This window comes from Chionomys nivalis, chromosome 10, assembly GCF_950005125.1.
Source record: "Chionomys nivalis chromosome 10, mChiNiv1.1, whole genome shotgun sequence".
Lineage (NCBI taxonomy): Eukaryota > Metazoa > Chordata > Mammalia > Rodentia > Cricetidae > Chionomys > Chionomys nivalis.
This window is the reverse complement of record NC_080095.1, coordinates 9228512-9255836: the sequence shown is the minus strand read 5'-3', so window position 1 is coordinate 9255836 and position 27325 is coordinate 9228512. Positions and strand designations below refer to the sequence as shown.

Here is a 27325-nt window from a genome sequence, read left to right as displayed (position 1 = left end):
GAGAATTCTCGAATTTTGCATGTAAATGGATGGAAATAGAAAACACTATCCTGAGGTATCCCAGACCCAAAAAGAGGAATATGGGATGTACTCACTCATAATTGGTTTCTAGCCATAAATAAAGGACATTGAGCATATAATTTGTGATCCTAGAGAAGCTAAATAAGAAAGTGAACCCAAAGAAAAATGTATAGTCATCCGCCTGGATAGGGGAAGTAGACAAGATTGCCGGGCAAAAACTGGGAACTTGCGGGTGAGGTGGCATGGGGCTAAGGGGAAATGGGGTGAGAAACGTGAGAAGGGGAGGATGGGAGGAGCTTGGTGGATTGGGATGGTTGGGATATAGGAAGGGTGGATACAGGAGCAGCGAAATATATATCCTAACTAAGGGAGCCATCTTAGCGTTGGCAAGAGACTTGGCTCTAGAGGGGCTCGCAGGTGTCCAGGGAGATGTCCCAGCTGGTATCTTGGGCAACTGAGGAGAGGGAACCTGAAATGACCCTGTCCTATACTGATGAATATCTTGTATATCACCTTAGAACCTTCATCTGGCGATGGATCGTGATAGAGACAGAGACCCAATTTGGAGCAACAAACTGAGCTCTTAAGGTCCAAATGAGGAGCAGAAGGAGGGAGAACATGAGCAAGGAAGTCAGTACCACTAGGGGTGCACCCATCCACTGTGACAGTGGAACTGATCTATTGGGAGCCCACCAAGGCCAGCTGGACTGGGTCTGAATAAGCTTGGGTTGAAACTGGACTCTCTGTACATGGTGGACAATGAAGGCTGATGAGAAGCCAAGGACAATGGCACTTGGTTTAGATCCTAATAAATGAACTGGCTTTGTGGGAGCTTAGCCTGTTTTGATGCTCACCTTCCTGGTCCTAGATATTAGTGGGAGGACCTTGGTCTTCCATCAGGGCAGGGAATTTAGACTGCTCTTCAGTATGGAGAGGGAGGGGGAATGGAGTGGGGGGAGGAGAAGAGGAGTGGGGATAGGGGGAGGGGTGTGGGGGGAGGGGGCAATATGTGGGAGGATGGGGAGGGTAATGGGAAACGGGGAGGAGGCGGAAATTTTAATTAAAAAAATAATAAAAATTTGTATCGGAGGAGTGAGAAGAAAAAACTGGTTTATAGAAATGAACCGGTCACTAGGCGTTTTCTTTCCTATAGAAAAGCCTTACACTGCAGTCAACTAAAAGTAAAGAAAACTATATACAAATGAATAAACTAAGTGCAACCATCAAAAAAAAAAAACACTAAATATTGTTGTGTGTGTGTCTGTATGTGTGTGTAATAATGAATGCTTTTATGTATGCTATGTTTCATATTACAATAAAATTCTCAATAAGGAAAAAATATTCTATGTATATATGAAATTCTCAAACAATAAAAACCTCTTTAATTAAAAAAATCTTTAAAAAAATTGTAATTGTGTTTGAACTTTCATAGAGATATCCACAACTGTATTCGAGCCATGGTGACCACAATCCCTGGACACTTTGGAAGCTAACATTGAATCAAAAAGTATCTTGGCTCTTATAGAAGGAAAACTTAATTCTCAAAGTCTCCTTCATATAGATTACAGTAAAAAATAGTCTTTCTATACTTCCTTCTGAATATACACCCTCTGCCTACTTTTGGTGAAAAGGGTCACTAGAAAGATTGAATTTTCCTGTGACACATTAAAAAATGTGGCTTCCTATACCTCTTTGGTTCTTTTCTTTTTGGACAAGGGAAGAAGCAAGTAAAAAAAAAAGTTAACAGAAAATTGAAATTGGTATAAGATTGGAACAGAATTAGAACTAAAAAATGATAAACAGATAAGACAGAATTAGAACAGAGTACAAGAAAGAAAACAGAATAAAGAGACATATGGAGGAAAAATGTCCTAGAACTGAATTGTTTTCCCTCAGATCTCCTTAGTTATGTCCCTTCACTTGCTATTGAAGCATGATTTCTATAGCAAGCTAGTATGGCTACTGGGATTAAAGCTGTGTGTCATTTTTGCCTGGTCAGTGAAGCTGGCTATTATGACTGTTGTATTTTTCAAATCTTCAGGGAATCATTATTAAAATAAATTAAATGCAATAAATACAATACATATATAAAATATGTATAGGCAATAACTACATGAAAAATGTCTATTTCATTTTCATTTGAGAAATTCATAGAAAACACTCCATATCTATCCTATTTTTATAAGGTGGAAGTCTTGTACCTAATTTCTATCATAATTTTCTGCATCAGGTAAATAATGAAAACTATAAATATCAATTGTTCAACTCCCTCTGAGACTCAATAAGGAAATAATATTACCTGAATAAGCAGGAAGAGGAAGCAAGGAACTTCCAAAAAATGTGAATAATGAAACAAACAGTTGTCTGCCTGGACAGTCACCCAAAGTTCTTCTGCAATGTAGGAACATCCATCTTCAGCCTATAGGACTAACCTATCCAACAAATTTTTCTTTGAAGGAGGATATTCTGCAGGGATGTCCCTTCTTTTCTTGAACATATTTGGCAGCCACTTTCTTTTGTGTTCTGCTTATGAAATTAGGACAACATACTCTCAGCAGTAGAAGCACGGTCATTTTCTTTCTCTATGGTTTAAATTTTCCACCATGAAATTAACTCCATGTGGAGTTTCTTGAGTGCCCATTATCTTCTCTGAAGATAAAAAAAGAGCCTATGTTATTAAAACATCTTAAATGCCATAATCTGTAGATGCCTGAAGTGTTTGAAGTTGACCTGTCGATCTAAAATATATCTTTGTTTTACCATGAAAACATAATTAATGTGACCCCATGTTTGATTATAATAGGTTACTAGTTACTAACCTACATTTCATAATTGTCCTAAATAGTTAGTAATAATAATTTTCAAAGACTACAGATTTCCATTACATTGTTAAATAGCTGTATGATTTTAGAAAATTAAAGTCATGTTTGTATTATATACAAAATTTGCATATAATATATAAAAGTCCAATCCAAGGTAAGACATTTAAAACTAGTATTTGTTTTTTTAAAAGTAGATTCAATACTATACCTTTTTAAATTATCATATCTACATCCTCCCCTTTTATTTTCAAAGTAGATACAATAATCTATCTTTTTATTGTATCATATTTATATTCCATGCTTTTTTCTTTTAAAAACAAGAATCTTGTATTTAATTTAGTTTAATTAACTTTTTTTCTGATCATTACCCATAACAACTAGCAAGCAACACTCTTATTAAAAAACAAACAAGGCCAGCTGGTCTGGGACTGAATAAGCATGGATTGATTCCGGACTCTCTGAGCATGGCGGACAATGAAGGCTGATGAGAAGCCAAGGACAATGGCACTAGGTTTCGAGCCTAATACATGAACTGGCTTTGTGGGAGCTTAGCCTGTTTAGATGCTCACCTTCCTGGACGTAGATAGAAGACCTTCGTCTTCCCACAGGGCAGAGAATTTGGACTGCTCTTCAGTATCGAGAGGGAGGGGGAATGGTGTGGGGGGAGGAGAAGAGGAGTGGGGATAGGGGGAGGGGAGTGGGGGGAGGGGGCAATATTTGGGAGGAGGGGAGGGAAATGGGAAACGGGGAGCAAGTGGAAATTTTAATTAAAAAAGAATAAAAAAAATATTGATTGAAAAAAAAATAAAAACCAGATATAGTCCCTTTTGGGGGACTGTGGATCTAGTTTTCTAGACTACTTCTTGCTTATTGGGAGCATTGTTAATCTTATGGGTATCTGAAGAAAATTTAGGATTATGATCAAGTCCTGACTTGAGTATTTTGTGAAGCTGGATCATCTCAGTCAGCAGTCTTGAAGATATTTGGAAGTAGAACACAAAGAAAACTGCAACAGAGGTGCTCTGAAACTTTGGAACATCCGAGTCATTTGTTCCCACTGAAAATTTTTCAAGGTGTCTTCCCTGATCAAACTATATATATATATATATATATATATATATATATATATATATATAAATTTTTAAATTCAGAATGAATTCACATCATTTAATCTCCCGTGGAAACAAAAAAAAAAAAACCTCTTTTTCAAAGTAACATATTATCTCCTTTAAATTTTGAAGTCAAGCATTTTCAAAATATATAGTTTGGATTAATCCAACAGTATTTATAATTACGCACTTTCACTGCTGGTGCCATTTACTCAGCCATCAAACAATCCAAAGACAACACAAGAAGATATAGCATGCAGATTTATTAAGTATTTTCCATGTGGCTTTTTTTTTTATTCTATTATCTTTTTAAAATTTTGTTTATTTGAGGTAAGGTTTCTCTGTGTCACTTGCTTCTACTGGAACTCACTTGTAGACCAGGCTGGCTTCAAACTCACTGAGATCTTTTTGACTCTGCCTTCCAAATGAGTTGGTTAAAGGTGTGTGCTGACAACCCACATATATTTCTTTTTAAAGGAGTTTCTCTAACCTTTTTTCTCTTCCAAATCCACACACATGTTTAAAAAGTTGTAAACCATTTAGAGGGTGTTTTTTTCAATCTGTATTTGTCCCTACTGTATATCTCTATCTTTTTCTGACCACATGGATCTCAAAACTGTTAAACTTCATGACTAGAATTAATTTCCTGGCTTTGGAAGCTGAATCTGCCCAACTCCTGAACTTCATAAGAATCTGTGGTGGAATTCTTGGCAGGATCCAGTTTTTTTTTTGTTTTTTTTTTTTTTTTTTTTGTTTTTTTTTGCCACAATTCTTTGGAGTATCTAAGCTCATGCTATCGCCAGAAACAATGCCATGCAGTTTTTGCTGCTAAGAATGAATCAGGATCTTCTCTTAAAGGGGTTGTGCTTCTGTTTGCTGAGTCCACCAGACAAAATGTCTCTACCAAGGAGCCATTCTTCATTCTGTTTTACATGTCTAGAAGGTGGGGTTCAAAACCATGACCTAAGATTAAGAGTCTCATGTTGTACTGACTGAGATCCCAGACACTAACTAGCAGCCCTCTTCCAACAAATCGGTGCCCTTATGGCCAACCAAATTCCACTTAAAAACTTGAAAGAGCTTGAATAGGAATTTGAGACATAAAAACACAGAGTTTAGCACAGCTTTTTGCTGCTTGCTGGTGGCATGCCGCAGCTCCTTTAAGAGAAGCTTTGTTGTTTTAATGGTAGTCAAAAACAAACAAAAGGAGCCACACAGTTTTGAAAAGCTAGTTTTCTGGGCCATGCTGCCAGCATGAACTTTTTTCTCAGAAGTTCTGGCTACTGAGCATTTAAATGGGGTTGGAGAGCAGAGTGCTACAACTTGCTTAATGGCAGCATTGACTGTCTGTACACCTGAGAATGGGGTTGTGGGCATGGCTATCAGAGGCAGCAAACAACTCTGCCATGCTGGACTGGGTGAGGCAAGCAGAGAGTATCATATATACCCTTGTAATGCTCCAGCTTAAGATTTTAAGAGGCACTTAGCATTTTAAGAAGTGCTCTTGGACACTAAAGAATTACAGATACACAATAGGACAGATTTAGACATAATATACCTCTAAATGGGTCACATTGTTGGATAAATGTAAATAGGTTTAGGATAGAGAAGAAAAAGAATTCAGAGAGATATAAAAAGAAAGAGACAGATTAAAAGAAGTAAACAAAACAAGCTACTTAAATATAGAAAATTCTCAGAGAGTCTGGATTATCTATATATTACCGTGTTTTCTTTGAAATTTATGATTATGAAGGAGCTAAGTAGCCAACATATATACTTTAAAAGTATCATGACCTCAGAATTTGAGTCTAAGAATATGTTGATCTGTAAAGAGGTTCTTTTGTTTCCACAGAGGATGAGAACCTATGGAATCAGTCCAGACTAATGTAGTTTGATGAATCAAGACCTCCTGAAAGGTTGCCTTGAACTCCCCTCAAAAATTACTTCACCCAATAAACGGCAGAAATAAGTTCGGAGAGAACTACACCCATATGGATGGAAATAGAAAACACTATCCTGAGTGAGGTAACCCAGACCCAAAAGAACATAGGATGCTGCGATCAGCGCAGCCAGGATAGGCGAGACTGGCGGCGGGGGTGGGGGGTGGGGGGATGAGACATGGAGTGAGGTGAGGGGGAGGGGAAGGGGGGAAGGGGGTTATGTGTGGGAGGAGGGGGAGGGGAATGGGAAACGGGGAGGAGGCGGAAATTTTAATTAAAAAAAGAATAAAATAAAGAAAAAAGATAAAAAATTAAAGAATACAAACTGGACACCATACAAACAATAAATTTGGGGAAAGGACAAAAAAAGACAGTAATCAGAATAATTTTAACTAGTATTTAATTGTGGGCATTAAAAAAATGGGCAGAAAGTAGTTTAAGATCATGCCCAGACCTCAGGAAATGTTCAATAAAGATAGCTTTTATTAATATAAAAAAAAGAACAAAATATATTATCATCTTGACAGGCATGGAGAGAAATAAACAAATGTAACTTTACAAAAACACACTATTTCAGGATCAGAGAGAGGAAAGCCTCTCTGCCTTTAGGTAGTCAGAAGCAAAGTGAGAAATATCCAGGATCTTTTATTTTTCTGCTCTGAGATTGAGTTCCTGGGTTTTGTCAGGTGTGAGCGCCCCCCGCTGGTCTAGAAGACCCATTCATGAAAGGTTTGTGTCTGAATTCCTATCACTGTGTGTCTGTCTCCTGCACAGTAATATGTGGCTGTGTCTTTGGTGGTCACAGAGTTCAACTGCAGGAAGAACTGGTTCTTGGATGTTTCTCTAGTGATTGAAATGGGGATCTTCATGGATGGATTGTATGTAGTTTCTCCACTGTGGGTTATATACCCCATCCACTCCAGGTTCTTCCCTTGGGACTGTCTAATCCAAATCCAGTAGTAACCACTGGTGATGGAGAAACCAGTGACAGAGCAGGTGATGAAGAGAGACTGTGAGGGCTTCATCAGGCCAGGTCCTGACTCCTGAAGCTGAACCTGGGACAAGATTTCTTCAAGCAAGAGAGTCAATTCTGTCAATCACACATTGTCACAACCCCTCATGGACACATGTGTGGAATGATAACACTTACCAGGAAGGGTTATCATCAGGTAGAGAAGACCCAACAGTCTCATCTTGTATGCTATACCTTCTTTTCTTCAGAGGTCAGCTTCCCAGGAGAGCAATGTGAGCTCCCACAACATAGGAGGGGATTTAACTAGAAGATGCATTTGCATAGGGAGTCAGCCTCATCTTTATTAATGAGGAGGGTGGATGCTGACTCCCTTTTATTATTTCAACTTGGTGATCACAGACTTTGGCCTCCTGCAGTGTAAGTCTGGAATAAGAGAGTATGATGACTACAGGGGTACAGGAAACATATCTTCCACTTCTTAGTCCATCCTCCCCACCTACATTCTTCTGCTCCTGTATTTTCAAGGTCTCAGGGTTGAGTGCCAATCTTGTTTTCACACTTGGGTTCCTTAGCTCTTACTTTCCGATAAGTAAGGCAACACTGCTTCTAGTTTTCTCCCATTTCCCCATGAATGCGATGTGTTTCCATCTTTCCTAGAAAGTTGGCACACTGTCATGTTGTTGTTGCACAGGATTAATACCTGCCTCTTGCTCCATCATTACACATATGTGTATAGAAACACATGTGTGCAAGCACACATGTGCACACACATATGCACACACATGCACACACACATGCACACATACATATATGTGCATTGACATTTATTCATAAATATATATTCAAACTTCTCAGTTTGCTCATTGTCACATATACATAATTTCAGAGCTGATCAGTTGGTATTGGATGTTTGGACATTTTCACACAGCATATGTAAGTTCATGATCCCATATACAAATATGCACAAAACTCAATCACAAGAAAAAAAATCAACAAAGTAGTTGGCATTTTTCTAAACAAGATGTGTGTATGTTCAAAGACATGTAAATAATTTCCTTTTTGAACCCTTATGGAAACACAAATAAATATACACAAAGATGTTCATAAATCCCTTAGGATAACTTTTCATAAACAGGAGGTGACAAGTTATGATGCACAGATAAGTACATTTTTCAAATCTGTGTGCAGATGAGAATGATCAAACTGGAGTGCACTGTTCAACAACAACAAAAATACAGAATCACCACAAGTTCTCCCAATTAACCAGTATACTAAATATAAAAGACAGAAACAAGTACAATGAGATATCCATACCAATATGTGTGACTATCACAGGGTGATTCCCAGGAACCAAGATAAGAAATGTGCCTCATTATAAAATTAAGAATTGTTTCCGGGAAGATATAGCTTATGAAAATGGTCAAAACACATGGTATAGATGTATGAAAAATAAAAATAAAAAATAATCAGAAAATACAGCAGACCATACACATTACTGATTTTTTTTTGTAGTTGCAAATATTTTGTCCATCTGTATCAAAAAGGAAGTAAGTAAAGAATTGATCTATGCTGAGCAGGTGAATGGTTTACACTCCCAGAATTACTCATAAAGGAACATACATTTTTATGTGAACTTTCACTGGGATAATGGTTATAACACAAATCATTATTCGATAAAAATACATTTCTTCTACTGAGAAAGAAACATAATTTGTTAGTATTCAGGTATCTGTACTGCAGAACCATAAGGTCCTGACAGGATACATCCTCGGTTGCAATCACTAAGAGTCTTCCATGTACTTTGTCTACATTCCCTTTAAAAGCCCTCTCTTCTCTTTCTTTCTCATTCTTTCTGTTTCTCTGTCTCTATATCTCTCTTCTCTCTCTCTCCCCCTCTCTCTCTGCATTTCTTTTCTCTTTTGCTGCTCCTGTCTCCAGAGTCCCATCTCCCCTCTTCTTTCCGTCTTTTACCCACTATCTCCTGATAAGAATCCCTCAACCTGAGCTCTGTCACATGTTGTCTTTGTCTTTCATGATGCTTTTTTCTTTAAATGGCAACATAGGTTCCTCGGTGGGAAATGTTCTCCTGGGGCTTCCTCCTGACTGCCAGCAATTTGAGGCATGCCAGGACCCTGATACCAGTCCATCTTCAACAGCCTAGCTTTTTCAGCTAATGGATCACTAGGCCTCTTCATCTAACACCAGTACAAATGGCAAATCCCTTTTCTCTGATCATTTCCCATGAGTAAGGCCAGGTTTGTAATCTCTAAGACTCAAGAGTCTTTAGTCTCGTCCTTTGGCCTTTGTGCCTTCTTATCTTTCAAACTTCCACACTTCATTATGACTGTCATCTTTTTGTTTTTTGTTTGTTTGTTTGTTTCTGGGTTTTTTTTTTTTTTTTTTTTCTGCTAAAGTGCCATTGAATGGCTGGAGTCATTATCATTTGATCCTCCTTTTCCAGTGATCTGATAGTTGGAAGTCTGTACCCTATAACCCAACAAGCTTTCCTTTCAGACCCTTTCCTTTCCCTCCCAGGCTACTCCAAGTTCTTCTTTTTACACTAACATACCCTGATTCATCATTTCCCTCTCTATTCATCTCCATTAACATATAGAAAACTTCTAATCAAACCAATTAGCTGTTGTTGCAGGACTACCAGCTGTTGTCTATAGACCTGGAGGCACAAGACTACCAAACTCCTCTAGGTAGTGAAAACTGTCAGCACCACAGAGATGCTCACCCTACAATGACAGCTCTCAGTAATCAACTACTTGTGATTCCTGGTAGGTTGGAGAACCATCTGGGTGATGCTGTGACAATGGGAAAAGATCAGGTACTTTAAGCCCCAGGGAGCCAACTTGGATCCATGTCAAACAGCATTTTCCAGGCCCAAGGAGTGACTGACATTCTACAGAGTCTGTATAGTGAAGTGAAACAGCCACATTCTCCAAGTACTGGCCAAAACCTCAGCTTTTCCTGTTCCTCCAAAGATGAACAATACCCCCAAGTCAGCAGGAGGTAATCTTGAGAACATAATGTCTGTTATTATTAAAATACTGGTGGGTCCCTGGCGGGCTCAGGGAGCAGCCCCTAGCCCAGGTCTAAGAGGTGATAGTGGGCAGCCAAGCGGGCAGGTGTGAGCCCGATGGGTCCAGAGCCACTAGCAGGTCCCTGGTGCGGAACCCCGGGGCATCTGCGGACACATGGCAGGCGGGCAAGAATGCGGCGAGTCCCAAGCAAGCGGGTGGCCCCACCATGGGGCGAATGAGCCGCCAAGCAGGTCAGGGAAGAGCCCAGGGGCTGCTCAGACTGATGGCTGCCGGTCCCACGTCCCCAAGCAGTGGCTGAGCAGCAAGGCTGTAGATTCCCAGCAGCAGGGGGCGGAATTCCCAACAGCAGACGAGCATGCATAAACAGACCCATAGACACAGAAAATAGGCATAAAGCTAAAATATTTATTAAAGGAGAGAGGGAGAGAGGAAGAGAGAAGGAGAGAGGGAGAGAAAGGGAGAGAGAGAGAAAGAGAGAGAGAGAGAGAGAGAGAGAGAGAGAGAGAGAGAGAGAGAGAGAAGGTGCAGGAGGAGGAAGAGGAGGAGGGGAGAAGGAAAAAGAAGAAGAAGAAGAAGAGGAAGAAGAAGAAGGAGAAGAAGGAGAAGAAGAAGGAGAAGAAGAAGGAGAAGAAGGAGAGAAAAGGAGAAGAGAGGCAAAGACCCGTGTGCACCCCAAGAGAACAGAAACAGAAGAGAGCAAGATGGCAGAAGGTTGGAAATAGTGGGAGTGGGAGTGGCTACGGCAGGGACTGAAAAAATAACAAGGTCCTTATCCCCATCTCACTTACCTAACTCACCACCTTCTCATAATAAATAAAAAAGAGAAATATTAGTTTTTATGTATCTATACTGGCCTGCCATAGACATCCTAACATTATATGTCCTCAGCTGTAGCTACTAAGAGCAATGTCTGTGTATGTTCGCTTCATTCACTTTAATTGGGGAGTCCTTGCACACCTCCATCTCTTCCTTTCTCTCTCTTTCTGCTTCTCTGCTTGTCGTTCTGTCTCTCCCACTTTCTCTTCTGGCCTTTCTCTTCTCTTATGCTACTCTTGTCACCAGAGGTCAGTCTTTCCTTCCGCCTCCCCACTTTTTCCATCCACTTTCCCCTATAAAAACCAATCCAACTGAGTTCTGTGGCCTGGAGTTGTTTTTCTTTCATGCTGCTTGTGTTGTTACAATATAATGCATGATGAGAAAACAATGAGTTATTCTTCCTTCACGGGAAGAGGTGGGATCCTTATGAAATAATAACAGGGATTGAAACTGTCAGACCAAGGATTCTGGGACAAAGAGTGACCTGGCATGGGTTTCTACAGCATCAGTTAGGTTCACATTGAACATAATCATGTGTTCACACAGAAATGGACAACGGAATAAATATGGTCCCCTAGAGCTCACAGCACAACAGAGTGCAACATTCATAGATCTCTCCAACATTGGGCATCATCAGGTGGTGTTAGTACATTAAGAGCAAAGCAAACTCTGTCCCACATCCATATAATAGTGTGACATTCTTACCACAAGATTAATCATCCCCAGTTTATCTCTCTCTCTCTCCCCCTCCCCCCCCCCCCTCTCTCTCTCTCTCTAAAACACACGCAGAAAAAGAGAGAAAGAGAGAGAGATTCCTGTATAAAGGACAGCAGAATAATCTGGGTAAGGTGACTGTGTACATTCTAAGACCTCAATAAAAGTACAGTTGAGCAATAAGTGAGCCCTATGTGAATGACTGGGCCCTAGGTTTAGATCACAAGCTCATAGGGTGCATTACCTCAAAGACAAACTGAAAATTGGATGGGCAAACTCACTGAGTGTTAGGAATTTTGCCTCTTGCAAACTCTCTGCCTATGCAAAATCCCAATGAAGAAAAATAACAACAAGGCAAGTTTAAAAAATATCCAGTTATAATGGGATTCCTGCGCTCTTGGGTGGCCTTGAGTGGGAAATGGGAGGCTGAAAATGTGACCACCAGGGTGAAAGGAAAGAGATCATGTGTTCCTCTTTTGGAAGTTCACTTAAATACCCTGTGGGAATGGTCCTGACCCAACCCCAAGGAGAGGTCAAGACTTGGCATACTGGAATTTGGAATTCAGACCAATAAAACTCTCAGGCCTGGGGACTAGGATGGATTCAAGGGGCTGTGGTCTACACTCGCAACTTAACATTCCAGACTTTTTGGATATAGGGATGGCAGGGAATTTAAGTGATAATTTTGACCAACAAATGTATGCTCTCTAAAAAAGGGGGAGCATTGACTCAAGTCTGGCTACTTCCTTTAGGTATTGAGCTATGGGGGAAGGTTGGTGGGTCCATACTCAGTGAGAGGTGTGACTGAAAAGGCATCCCATGTACTGTCATCCCAGAGAAATCAGGCATCTGTACCTTGGGGGAGGTAAAAGGCAGGTGTCATATGAGGTCCGGTCCATCAAGGTTTGAGAGACCTAGAAGTTAACTGTTTGAGGAGTACTCTGTTCTCTGAGGAGAGAGGGACAGGTTTATAGGCTTTAGGGTCCATTGATGTGATTGCAGGAAGACGATAGTCAGCATGTGGACAGAGAAGGGACCTTAAAAGGGAAATGTAAGGTAGGTACCCAATGAGTGGAGGAGTTTGGACTGGGAGGTGATAGTTAAGGGGAAAGGGCCTCCTATAAAGCAGCTCAAAATGGCTCAGGCCCATAGGGGAATATGGGGTGGCCTTGAGGAGAGTAAGACCAATGGGGAGAAGGGAAGGTCAAGGAAACCTGAGTTCAATGGAGAGCTTGGTTAGCTATTGTTTGATGGGTCCATTGACTTTCTTCACCTTCCCCGAGGATTGTGGATAGTCGGGGTTGTGAAATTTGCAGGAAAATTTGAGTCTCTGAGACAAGTTCCATGACCCTGGAAGTGAAGGATGACCCATTGTCTGTCTGGATGGTTCATGGGACACCAAAGTGAGGCATGATGTGGTCTAGGAGTGCCTATGCCACCACATCCGTTGTTTCCCTGGAGGCTGGAAATGCTTCTATACATCCTATAAAAATGTTCACAAGTGTTAAGAGACAATTTTTTTTTATGAGTAGGCATATGAGTGAAATCAACCTGCCCAAGTCTTCTCCTGGTTACTGTCTGTGAACCTGGAGTAGAAACTGACATATGTGGACAGCCTTTTGTGGGTTGACCTGGGAATACATCTTACAAGAAGACTGAATCTGTAAAATATGATCTCGGAGATGGGTGGGGTCAAAAGTGCTCCAAGAAGCAGAACAAAACTTTAGGGAAACAGCTAAGGATATCCCGACCCATAATAGGTGCTGAGCAAGCAGGAATCACTAAGGAAAAATGAGAGAAAAATTGCCCTGCAAGAATGCAAGGCAGTTGCAAAATTTTAAGTGGGGAGGAACAGGTCCCATCTAACCCCATAACTGAAATTGGTGAGGGCAATGTAAGGCCTGAGTGAGATGTTAAAACAGAATATGTGTCCAAAATAAGAGTAATGGATTACCTGTTACCTACAGCTTTACCCTAGGCTTGAATAGGGTTATAGGATGTACCAATAAGGCTAAGAAGTTCGAATGCTGGCACCATTTCACTTGCTGATGTTGTTGAGGCTAGACCTCTGTGGCAAGGCATAGAGGACAAGCCCGCGTTGGGGAGGGATTGTGATTTCTAGTGTCCAGGTTGCTGACAGATAGGGCATAACCTTGAAGAAGGCACAGTGCAATATCATGCCATGTGACCATTTAGGCAACACTTGAAACAACTTCGCCTGTGAGGTTGATTTAGGCTGGGCTCTATCAAGGTAGAGCCTTGTGGTTGGTTTCCCTTGTCCCCCTTCCTGCAACCTTAGGGCAGCTGCTAAAGTGTGGTCCTGTAGGTTAGCTGCCTGTTGTAGCCATGTAAAGGCCATTTTTACCAATTTCTGTATAGGGGTTTGGGGACCCTCCTCAAACTTTCTTAACTTTAAGCAGAAGATTTAGCAGAAAAGGAACCTAATTAATTTTTTATCTGAGAGACATCTGGAAGAGCAGAGGGAACATGAACTTTTATAAGGCTGTTGGCTCCTACTACCTCCCAGAGAGGAAAGAGAAAGGTGGAGCTATGGTAGGATCTGGTATGGGAGGAGACTGGGGAAGATTGGGAGGAGTCTATCCCAGTGAGCAGAGGGTTCAAGGGTGGAGAGATGAAGTAGGAGGAGGAAGGGAAGGTGGGTAAGGCAGAAGTTGACCTTCAACCTCCAGATTGGGAAGGGAGGGGGTAGATGTGGAAAGAAGAGGAATGCGGAGAATGTTGCTCCACAGGAGGGGGTTGGATAGTGTGGGTTTGAGGGACTGGGGGAGGGGCTAGTACCCCTGGCTGTATGGTCCAGCTGGAATTGTTGGGGTCCCAATTCGCAGATAACAAGGAATTTGGAGGCATTGTGGTCTTAGCGAGCAAGATTGGTACTGAGAGACAATGGCTACTAAGGGAAGGGCAGGAGTGCAGATCCCAAAAACCACAGATATATGTAAGCTCTGTCCATTTGTCCTTATGGTGTCAAAAATTTTCCAGGTTCAGGAGGATGGTAACCTCAGGGCTTCCTTTTGTTAGTACATGGAGAAATTAGCTGTTTGGGATAGATGGTATCATACAGTCTCAATTTATAAAAATTTTGTAAGAGGCATCACAGGGGTAACAGTGGCTCTGGCTTTGAATTGTAAGTACCCTTTTAAAGTCTATGCCCAGTCAAGTGGCCTAAGTCTATTACAGCAGATCCACTAAAATAGCTCTTAGGCCTAATGGGGCCATGGCAATTGAATGCTAGGCATCCCGCAGCAAACAAATTTCAACTAAGTTAGGCCTGGTCTTGCTGGTCTAGCCACTGCTGAGATCAAACTCTTGGCATGAGCTTGTGGCTTAAACAAGTGTCTGATAATTGACAAAAATAAGCATTAATAAGTCCCTTAAAATCCTATAGCATAGACAAGAAAAAAGGGACCAAGACATAGCTGATGTAGCCCAGGGGCTGGTTTTAGCATGGCATGGAAAGATCAGATTGTATACTAGGGGACTGCCCTATCTTGGTGGGACCTCCAGATATTAAGAAATTTTCCTAATGAAAGCACTCTGCTGATGCAAAAATTCCAATCAAGCCAAATCATAACAGCCAAATTATAAAATATCCAAGTTTAGTGGGATTCCTGTGCTCTTGGGTTGCCCCACATGAGAACCGGGAGCTTGAAAATATGAACACTGGGGGAAGGGGAAGAGAACATGTGTTCCTCTTTTGGGAACTTACTTAAATACCTTGTGGGAGTGGTCCTGACACCCTAGGGAGGGGTCAGGACCTGGCATGCTGGGATTTGGAGTCCAGACCAATACAACTCACAGTCCTGGGGGCTGGATGGATGTGAGGGGCTGGGGTCTAAGCTCCAAACTTAACACTGAGTAAGAAAAAATGTGTAGAAAACTAAGGATTCTGATATGAGCCTGATGGGAATAGTCCTCAGGGTGAAGGAGAATTTAGACCTGCTAGGATCATAGGACACTGTACTTGACTACACCTCTATCTTGTTGAACTCTGAATCTAAACTGTAATCACACAATTCCATTTAGTATATGTCCTGAGTCTCATAATAGGAAAGACTATGCAGGTTTCATGAGTTTTTTTGGATATCTCATGCTAGTTTTCAGACAGTCATTTCTGCTCTTACTAGAAACTTTCTTCATTTTGTTGTCATGAGTTCTATCACATTATTAAAGATTTCCATTTAGAGTTTTTTCCTGTGTTAACAGAAGTTCCTACCACCTGAAATGTGGATATAATCCATAGGAAATCAGCATATATATAGGCATCCAAGAGAAGCAAGTAAATTACATAATTCCCATTGTCAGGTTGACCTCTTTGTATGCTGAGAGCTACCTACTGGTCCTGAGCATCCTTCAGGGAAGTTTGTGTCTGAACACTATGCTGTCTCTTTCACTCTTACTATGCACTCTTTACTGTTCCTAGACTCACACTCAGACCCACAGGGTTCCTGGTTTAGGTCTCCTCCCTTGAAGGTCTCAGATTAACGTCTGAACTCTGAGCAGTCTCTGGCTCTGGATTCCTCACTCAGTGGTTTCTCCCCCGTACCTGTTCTGATGGAGTTCACTTTCTCAGGTCTGCTCTGGTCCATGTTGCTTCCTCAGTCTTGATCCACCAATGTCCCTGGGCTGGATCTGCTCCCCATCCCATGGAGCTTGCTTTCTCAATGTCAGGAGCCGTGTCCCCCCAAAATTTACAGGAAGCACCGCCGTGAGGAGTTTTTACAGAGGGCTTCACTTTCCAATTGTATTGAGAATAGTCTTATTGACCAAGCCTATCTCACACCCAAATTAACTGTTAATAGAGAGCCTCTGTTAAGGGAACCTGCCTCACATTCCAAACTATCTAGAGTACTAGGTGTGTCACCTTGTGACTTCCCGACCAAGGAATCGTGACCCGACCCATCGTAACCTCTCAGACTCCGTGATGGGCGTGGACCACGTGGCAAGACCCCATGCCCCAGCCCCCAAGCTCCCCATTCAGGGGCTATATAAGCTGTAACCATGACTCTAATAAACGGAGGCTTTGACAAATAAGCTTAGCCTCCTTCCTGCTTATCAGCCTATGTCTTTCAGGTGGTGCCTCTCCGTGACCCTGGAATAACTGGCCAGCCAGGCGGGTTACAAACCCTAGACAGAGTAACCCGTCGAGGCGGCTACATCTCAAGCCAACTCTGGCCAAGGTAGCTGATTCAGTCCCAATCCTATGGAATTTGTTGCCTTAAGCCCAATCCAGTCCAAGGTGAAATTCATTGTCCCAGGCCTACTTTGGCTTAGGTTACTGGCTTTGGTCTCTTGCTGTAAATCCTGGTCTGGATCTGCTACCGCAGAAGTTTCTGGCTTGGACTTTGTCCTACAAAGGCCTTTGTCTCCTGTCTACTCCCTTGGAGCTCCCAGGCTTGGAATGCACCCAGACCTGAAGAGGACATGGTTCAAGCTTTCTCCCTCACTGGTCCTAGACTTACTTTCAGACCTGCAGAGGTTTCTGGTTCCTGCCTATTCCCTTTGATGTCCCAAACCAGAGGTCCTGGCTCAGGCCTACTTCCTCTGAATTCCCAAATTCACACCTGGACCTGCAGAGAGATCTCTGGTTCCTGCCTACTCCCTCATAGGTTCCAGATTCACAACAATATACACAGAGGTCCTGGCTCAGGACTAGTTCCTCAGAGGTCCTAGATTCACGTCCACACCTATTTTGAATTTTAGAATTATTACATTCAGGCTTCTTTATAGATTCATTAGTATTGAAGAGAGGGTTTTGACAAAGGCATCCCATTTAGGAATGAGCATGTCAAAGACTTTCCCTCTCAGAAGATCAGTAGATCAATTGAGAGTTTTGTTTCTCCTATTTGTAAGCATAGCAAGAATAATGAAGCAAAACTTTTGGACAGCTAGCTGAATTCTACTGATAACTTAAGATCCACTCCTTTCCCTGAAATATGATCTCATTATAAAATGACACTAGTTTTCCAAAGCAATTTCTTGTGGGGCTTTCTTTAGTATACATTGTGTAACATCGCATATAAAATAAAACCACATTTTATGGACAGAATTTGGTCTCTCCAACCTTTGTGATGTTAGCTAATTAAGTCTTATTTCCTGCCTTCCCTGAACAGAGCTTCCTTCTTCTTTTCAAATTATGTCTCTTGTACATTGCTAAAGGCTAATACTACATTCCTTTCAGGGTTGGAAGCTATGACAGTTTGAACTAGAATGTATAACCACTGGCAAATAAGTTTGATTACCTGGTCCTAAGGTGAGGAACTCTCCCTGGCGTATCAGTAAGTGTGACTCTTTTGAGTAGATGACACTTCTCATATATGTTAGCCTGTTATTGGGTGCACATATTAAATACTTTCCTGGTGTTGTAATTTCATATTTGGGTCCTGTAGAAGAAAATAATCCATGTTTAACATGTGTGTTTGCACATGGACACAGACTATACTGAAGTTTTCAGTTTGTACAAAGTTCATGACAAACAGAGAGGAAAGTCATAGAGTAAGAAATTTAATTTGGCCAAAAAAGATGAAGTAAGATCTGGATCTGAAGCTTATAGTCCTCAGGGAGAGAAGGCCAGGTTTGTGCATTGGTAAGGATTATGGTCCAGAGTCTGAAACCCACCTTCCTCTTGATTTTCCATTAATTGTAAGTTCTACTCTAATCATGAAATCTGAACAAGGGCCTGTTTGAATCTGAGAAAAACCATACTAGAATACCCATTATCATGTGATTTCAGTGATGACGATGGAGATATTTTTGCCATCATAGCTCTTTTTTATACTTTGTTCATGAGAGAATCTGCACTATATTTGTAAATAACACCAGAAACTCATGAAATGTTTAAGAACATTATTAGCCTACAGAACAAATATTTACAGAGACTTTCTGGGAACTAGAAGATTAAAGCCAGCCTAGACTCCTGAGAAGAGAGTTCAACTATGCTTTTATAATCTGTTGGGAGGGATGGGTTCCCTATGTGTTGTTTGCCCCTTTGTGGTCATGAGCAGCCTCACAGTGAAGTTTATGTCTGGGTTCAGATTGAAGTTCCTTCACTGTGTATAGCACAATAATAAGTGGCAGTATCCTCAGATCGCACACTGTTCATTTGCAGGTAGAGAGTGTTCTTGGCATTGTCTCTGGTGATGGTGAATCGATCCTTAATGGATGGTGCATAGTTTGTCTTACTGCCATCAGGTTTAATTTCTCCAACCCACTCCAAGGCCTTTTCAGGAGTCTGTCTGAACCAGCTCATCCAGTAGTCACTAAAAGTGAAACCAGAGGCTGCACAGGAGAGTCTCAGTGACCCCCCCCCCCAGGCTGCACCAGTCCACCTCCAGTCTCCACAAGCTTCACCTCACACTGGACACCTGAAAACACAAAAAATCCTGATCAAGAATTCATCACACATTCTTACTGTCTGTCATATTCATCTCAACTCACACATTCATTCATCATCTATTATTTTCCATAAATTACCCTTTAGTAGAACAACAAGAAAAATCCAGCTCAGCTCCAAATCCATTTTGAGCACTGACTGAAGTCTTGGGAGTTGCTAGGCCAGTTCTTGGCTGCTTTTTATGAGCTAGAAGAGGTTCATTTGTATATCTTCATGCTATATAGGAAGGTCTGTGGTGGGAACTTAGAGACTTCAGGTCCTGTGCTATGTGTAAATGTGTTGGAAGGGTCAGTTTATAATATTCATGTTAGGGAAATTTTAGGGTTGGAATAACTGGCATTAAGTTACATCATTTGGCCAAATGTCAACTTCCTTATTACTACTTGCAATCAGAAGACGTATTTTGTTGTTCATTTAAACTCAGTTTCCCATGTCCTGGATCATAAGCATCAGTGACATTGCTTTCTAATGCTAATTTCAGTAAGAGTTAACTGTATTGCGTGTGCCTGATCATTTGAGGTCACAAAACTCCCTGAGTCTTCTCCAGCTATAAATATAGCTGCTTCATCAGATTGAGTACTCCCATTCTGTTTTGAGATGATGAGATATGCATGAATTCCAGTTTTCAGCTAAGCCCCTGAAGAGATCTTTTTCTAATAGGTGTATACCTAAGAGTCTATAGATTTCTTGTGTTATTATCTAATGTAATACTTCTTTCCCTTCACATTTACCCATTTGTTCACTAGAAACATGGAGAGACTGATGATCTGTGCTTTACTATACATCTCAGCCTTTGACTTCTACATCTACTCCATGTGTGACATCAAAGGACTCACATAAGTATGCCCGTACTTCAAACACTCCTCCCTTTGACTTTGCTTTCTACACAGTTTAATACTCTGCCTTGGAAATTAATTAGCCTTCATTTTATTTGGAATCTGTAAGTTAGGTTTTTCTTTCATAGTGGCTATAGAATTTACATGTAGGATGCATGTCTTTTTAGCTTCTCAATCAACAGATTCAATTTTATTGTATGATACCAGATTGACTTGTGTCCAGCCTTCACTGTTTGAGTAGTTCCTGAAATGCTGACAGAATAGACAATAGTATATTTTGTTTCACATTTGAATGTACACCAGTTTCTAGTATTGTAGATGAGAAAACTGAACTTTGTAATCTCATCAGAAAACATTTTAGTGAATTTTGCAACATAAGCAAAGCAGACTAGACTGCAAGTCAAATTTCTCCACAGAACAGAAACTGATGAGTAGAAATGTTATTGGTAAGCCTTCACATAGAAAGATCAAGCACTTAGTTACCCTGCAGAAACTGTGAGCCTGGAAGAAGCAAAGTCTATCAAAGTCAAACTCAATTGGAAAGGTGAAGAATATCCCATCCATACAAGGCGGAACTGAGCACTATGTCACCTCTGATGACAACCAGAAAACTCAACCTTGTTCAACATGTAATTCACACACAAATAAAGGAAATATGTGGGGTTGCAAAGATAACGTTGGAGTTCAAAATTACTACAATTTAAACCTGAAATGTAAATGAGAAAAACAGTAGCACAGAAATATTTAAGCAAACAATACCGAATAAGGAATAAAATGTATGATAATTACCTAATTTATAACTCAAGAACTTAAAAGGAAAACAGGAAATCATAAAAGAATACACACACAGGTAAGTGAAAAAATATTGAAAATGTAACTACTGTAAATAGAGTAACTATAACCACATCATATACTTTATACCCCATAAAACTGAATATAATAAATGAGAAAGACTGTTACATACTTTTTCAATTACACACTATGTTGTAAAGAGTGAGAATAGTTAAGTAGAATCAGAGGTCTAAAAATTAACTTTGTAAACATCATCAGTCTGTTGTGTATGTTTAGTATCATTTAAATTGATAAATAAATAATTGGCATAACTGAATGTCAACCTCTAGAAGAATGAAAATAGAAATCCATATCTATCACCATGTGCAAAACTCAAGTCTAAATGGATTAAAGACCTAAATATAAATCTTTGTCACACTGAACCTGATAGAAGAGAAAGTGGGAAGTAGTCTGCAACACAAGGGCACAGGAAACCACTTCCTATGTATAACCCCAGTAGCACAGGCAATAAGAGCAACAATGAATAAATGGAACTTCCTGAAACAGAAGCTTCTGCAAGGCAAAGGAGACTGTCATTAAGACCAAAGGAATCCTACTGAATGGGAGAAGATTTTCACTAACCCAATATCAGACAAATTTCTGAACTCCAAAATATATAAACAACTCAAGAAACTAGACATTCAAACTATAATTAACCCAATTAAAAAATGGGGTACTGAACTGAACAGAGAATTCTCAACAGAAGAACATCAAATGTCCAAAAGATACTTAAGGTCATGTTCAACTTCCTAAGCCATTAGGGACATGCAAATCAAAAAACAACTTTGACATATCATCTTACACCTGTCAAAATGGCAAAAATCAAAAACACCAATGATACCCTATGCTGGAGAGGAAGTGGAGTAAGGGGAACACTCATCAATTTCTGGTGGGAATGCAAACTTGTGCAACCACTTTAGAAATCATTGTGTTTTTTTCTCAGGAAATTGGGAATAAACCTACCTCAGGATTCAGCAATACCACTCTTGGGAATATACCCAAGATGCCCAAAAACATTTGTTCTACTATGTTCATAGCAGCACTATTTGTAATAGCCAGAACCTGGAAACAACCTAGATGCCCCTCAATGGAAAACGGATAAAGAAAGTGTGGATTATATACACATTACAGTACTACTCAGTGGTAAAAAAAAAATGATATTTTGATTTTACATGCAAATGGATGGAAATATAAAACACTATCCTGAGTGAGATAACCCAAACACAAAAAGATGAATATGGTATGTACTCACTCATTGGTGGACTCTAGCCGTAAACAAATGTCATTAAGCCTATAGTTCAGAAACCTAGAGAAGACAAATAAAAAGGTGAACCCAAAGAAAATATATTGATTCTCCTAGAAATTGGAAGCAAACAAGATCGCCGGGCAAAAGTTGGGAGCGTGGGGGTGGAGGTAGGGGTGAATGTGGGGTTGGGGAACGGGAGAAGGGGAGAGAGAAGGGCTAAGGGAAAGACTTGTGAGAACTTGGGGGAATGGGAGGGTGGAAATGGAGGAAGGCTGGATATAGGAGCAGGGAAGAATATATCTACTTTTAGTGAGCCATTTTAGGGTTGGAAAGAGACTTGGCTCTAGAAGGGATCTCAGGTGTCCACGGGGATGTCCCCAGCTAGGTCCTTGGGAAGCAGAGGAGAGGGTGCCTGAACTGGACTTGCCCCACTATCACACTGATGATTACCTTGAATGTCACCATAAAATCTTCCGCCAGCGACGGATGGAGAGAGAGACAGAAACCCTCATCAGAGCAATATACTGAGCTCTGAAGGTCCAGTTGAAGAGCAGAAGGAGGGAGAAGATGAGCAAAGAAGTCAGGTCCTCCCACTGAGGCTGTTTGCCTGTTCTAAGGGGAGCTCACCAAACCCAGCTGGACTGGGACTGAACAAGCATGTGATCAAACCGGACTTTTTGAATGTGGCTGCCAATGGTGGCAGACTGAGAAGCCATTGATAATGGCACCAGGACATGTTTCTACTGCATGTACTGACTTTTTGGGATCCTAGTCTATTTGGATATACACCTTCCTAGGCCTGAATAGAGGGGGGAGGGCCTTGGACTTCCCACAGGGCAAGGTACCCTGCCCTCTCTTAAGGAGGGAGGGGGAGAGAGTAGGTTGAGTGGGGTAGCGGGAGGAGAATGGGAGGAGTGGAATAAGTATAAATTTTTGAATGGAAAAATAAATCAAGTGTTCACTCTTCAAGGACATCATGCTGATTAAAATTAAAATCACTTTGAAAAATTAGCTTACCCCAATAAAAGTGACTGCTATCAAAAAGTCTGACAAATTTTGGGGATCCTGAGAGAAAGCAGTCCTCATTCACAGTTGGTATTGGCAAAAATTAGTTCAATCATTGATGGAGGAATTACTTTCATTTAATAAAGAAACTGCCTTGGCCCATTTATAGGCCAGCCCTTAGGTGGGTGGAGAAAACAGACAGAATGCTGGGAGAAAGAAGCTGAGTCAGGAGTCGCCATGATTGTCCCACTCCAGACAGACGCAGGTTAAGATCTTTCCTGGTAAGCCAGCTCGTGGTACTACACAGAATATTAGAAATGGGTTAGATCAATATGTAAGAGCTAGCCAATAAGAGGCTGGAACTAATGGGCCAGGCAGTGATTAAAAGAATACAGTTTCCGTGTAATTATTTCGGGGCATAAGCTAGCCATGCGGGTGGCCGGGTGCCGGGGACGCAGCCCTGCCGCTCATATTACAACAGAGTGGCGCCTCACACTTCAACAAATCATTTTAGAAATCTGATTGGAGATTTCTCATAAAACTAAAACTAGAACTAACATATGATTCTCATGTTTCTTGGAAAAATATCTAAAATACCTCATACCTTATATATTAGTACTTACACCCCCATGTTTGTTGCTGCTTTGCTTACTTCAGTGAAATATTAAAATTAACTGTTATTCATAAACATGCCAGAAAATAATGTGTATGTATTACATATAATAAGAAAATCTTGTCCATCTCCAATGAATAGTGAAATTACAAAGTTCTATCAGAAATGGATGGGTACAGAGTATAAAATAGTGGCGAGTGGAAGGTGAGTAGGGAGGGGGAACTGGGAATTGTTTTTTAAAAATAAAAAAAGAAACAAGCAAAAGATATAAAAGAGTAACTGAGGTCACATAAACACTGATGATAACCCAATTATATCTCATACAAAGAATCTCGACACAGCCACACACACACACACACACACACACATACACATACACACACAGAAGTGTATACAAAACAAATGTATCTCTGGTGCAATCTATCTACCATAAAAGAGAACAAGAAAAGCCACATAGTCAGGGAATAAGGAAGGACATAATTCAGCCAATGAACATGAATTGGCAAAGAAAATAAAGCTAAACATTTATCTGGTTCTAACTCTATAAACATTTTATTGATTTTTGGTTTTAGGATTGTGACAAAGAGTATTTGATAGAGAATTTATTATATTCAACATAAAGCTCTGGAGTTTTGATTCCAAATGACCATGTGGATGGTATAAGCATGGGTGACTACTGACAAGTGAAACAATTGGTCTACCAATAGCATTTAGATGTAGTCATTACCAGATATTGATCTCTCTTATGATTGATGATTTAAATTCTTTGTGATGTTAATTGAATTATGGACTGAGTGGACATAGATTTTCACAATCAGTGACATAGCTTAGAATCTTTGTATTAGGTGTGTCTCTTCATATCACACATAGAACAAGAGACAGGATATTTCTACTCTGATATCCTCTTACTTCAAACTATCTCACTGTAGTCTCATTCAGAAGTAAATATATATTTCCTCATGGGAGTGTACAAATATATTCACTGTACCCTTTATAGGTATATTAATTTCAATTCAAATCATTGTTTATCATTTAATCCTAACACTTCATCAGGATACAGCTTTGTGTGGAATTTACATGAGTAACCACTTAACTGAGCAGAAACCTGACAATGATAAAATTTACAATGCTGATCTCTCTTCTTTCTAACATTATTCTAGAATTAAAGAAAGCCACGCATCTCTTGTTCACACCTGATATTCCCAAACTTGTCTCCTGTTTTCCCTGCCTATCTCTATGGACTTATTTGTCCTTCAGCCTCATGAAAATGGAAATTCACTTTTCACTTTTAATCTCCTTCAGATTCTTCCAAATTGTGGAATTTAACTCAGCACATGCATGCTAATTGCTGAAAGCACGGCATGGCATTTTATATAGCATATACGTTCAGTATTCGACAGTTGATGGTTTCTAGAGTGCAATATCATAGATTATAAGGATACGACAATTTGTGTAAAATTTCTTGTAGCAATTCCAAATTTTTGTATTTTATGGTTTACCAAAATGAGGAAATTTGATGGACCAGATCTTAACTCTTTGTTTTGGGTATTGAACCTCTTTCTATAAATCCACTTAATATTCCCTTACATTCTTTGTATATGTGTGTCTTTGTGTGTGTATAGGCATGTGAGTGTGTGTGTGTGTACAGTGTTTTCAACTGTTGTGGGTATGTACAATTGTGTACACAAGTGATTGTTCTTGTGTGTAAACACACATATAGAGGCTAGAGGTAGATCTTTGCTGTTTTTCATCTCCAATAATAACCCTTCTTTAGATTAGAGTTTATTTATTTTTTTGTGTGTCCTCTTTTCTCATGTCTTTATTTTAATATGGAATATTTTATACACAATTTTATGTCAGTGGAACTGGGAAAAATAAGTCAATTGAACTTACTACATATGCTCCCTAAACTTTTTCAGGTTAAATGACTTGCTAAGAGTCATAAAAATAGTTACTGACAGAAATTGAACTAACTTCTTTTTTTAAATAGTCATATTGCTATTCATTGTTTTTTTAATTAATTTATTTTTTATTGAAAATTTCCACCTTCTTCCCTTTTCCCACTTCTCTCCCCTCCCCTCACTCCTCCTTCCCCTCTCTCTCCAATCCAAGGAACACTCAAGGTTCCCCACCCTATAAGAAGTTCAAGGTCCTCCCTTTTCCCCCCAGGTCCAGGAAGGTGAGCATCCAAAAAGACTAGGCTCCCACAAAGCCCGTGGTCCATGCAGTAGAATCAAAGCAGTGCCATTGTCCTTGGCTTCTCTATCAGCCTCCACTGTCGGCCTCCACTGTCAGCCACATTCAGAGAGTCCAGTTTGATCACATGCTTCATCAGTTCCAGTGCAACTGGCCTTGGTGATCTCCCATTAGATCAGTCCCGCCATCTCAGTGGGTGGACGCACCCCTCACAGTCCTGACTTCCTTGCTCATGTTCTCCCTCCTTCTGCTCTTCATATGGACCTTGGGAGCTCAGTCCAGTGCTCCAATGTGGGTTTCTGTCTCTATTTCCATCTATCGCCTGATGAAGGTTCTATGGTGTTATGCAAGATATTCATCAGTTTGGCTATAGGATAAGAACAGTTCAGGCACCCTCTACTCTGCTGCCCAAAGAACAAGCTGGGGACATCTTCGTGGACACGTGGGAACCCCTCCAGAGTCAAGTCCCTTGCCAAAATTAAAATCCCTTAATTAAGATATCTACTTCCCTGCTCCCTCCTCCACCCCAGCCATCCCATTCCCTCAAGCTCTCCCCATCCTCCCCATTCTCCCTTCTCTCTCCTCATCTCCCTTTATCCCTACCCCACCCCCGTGCTTCCAATCCCTGTCCACTTCCAATAGCCAGGAGGATAACTATATGTTAGTCTTTGGGTTCACCTTCTTATTTAGCATCTCTAGAATCACGAATTATAGGCTCAATGTCCTTTATTAATGACTAGAATCCACTTATGAGTGAGTACATAACATATTCATCTTTTTGGGTCTGGGTTACCTCACTCAGGATAGTGTTTTTTTTTTTTTTATTTCCATCCATTTGCATGCAAAATTCAAGATGTCATTGTTTTTTGTCATTGAGTAGACCTCTAAAGTGTATATGTGCCACAGCTTCTTTATCCATTCTTCTATTGAGGGGCACCTAGGCTGTTTCCAGGTTCTGACTATTACAAATAGTGCTACTATGAACATAGTTGAACAAATACTTTTGTAGTATGATAGGGCATCTCTTGGGTAAATTCCCAAGAGTGGAATTGCTGGGTCCTGAGGTAGGTTGACTTTCAGTTTCCTGAGTTTATAAATCAATATGATTTTCATCAATTGGGCATTACTGGCATGTCAAAATGCTCCTATGATGCACGTATTTTTCCCCAGTGTTGGAAATATAGATATCCACTGCTATTCCATGCTTCTTATTTGGATAATAGTGATCCAAATTTAGAGTGTCTTGCTCATAGAACTCTGTTACCAACTGAGCTGTTTTCCCAACCTTCAATTTTCTTTCTGCTTTGGTATTTTGTACTGAGGTCACAACCTAAAATATACTAAGTTAGAACTGTGTTACTGAACTATATCAGCTGCCCGCTCTTATCACTCCTGTTCGTCATGAAATCTTTTGTGCAGTGCCTTTTCTATGGCCATGTGGAAATCTTATTAGAAATAGAGCAAGAATAGTTCAAAATAGTAAGTTTTATTCAATAAAATATACACAAAATGATAGTAAGAGAAGACAAGATACTTCCATATGATAATTTAATTTCTTTGGATAGACCCCAAAGAAATAGTATTTATAGGTCATAAAGCAGTTCTATATTAATTTTATTAGAAATTCCCTTAATTATTTGCCAGTTTCTCTGAAGGATCATGAACAAAGTCTATGATATCAGATAGTATGCCAATATGAAACCAAAGAATTGCATTCAAGTCCTGGTTTTTGGATCACCACT

The 27325-nt window shown here is 40.3% G+C and overlaps 1 pseudogene; it reads right to left on the bottom strand.

The window, feature by feature from the left end:
* Positions 1–13483: 13483 nt before the first annotated feature.
* Positions 13484–18982, bottom strand: LOC130882773 (immunoglobulin heavy variable 3-7-like; annotated as a pseudogene).
* Positions 18983–27325: the final 8343 nt, after the last annotated feature.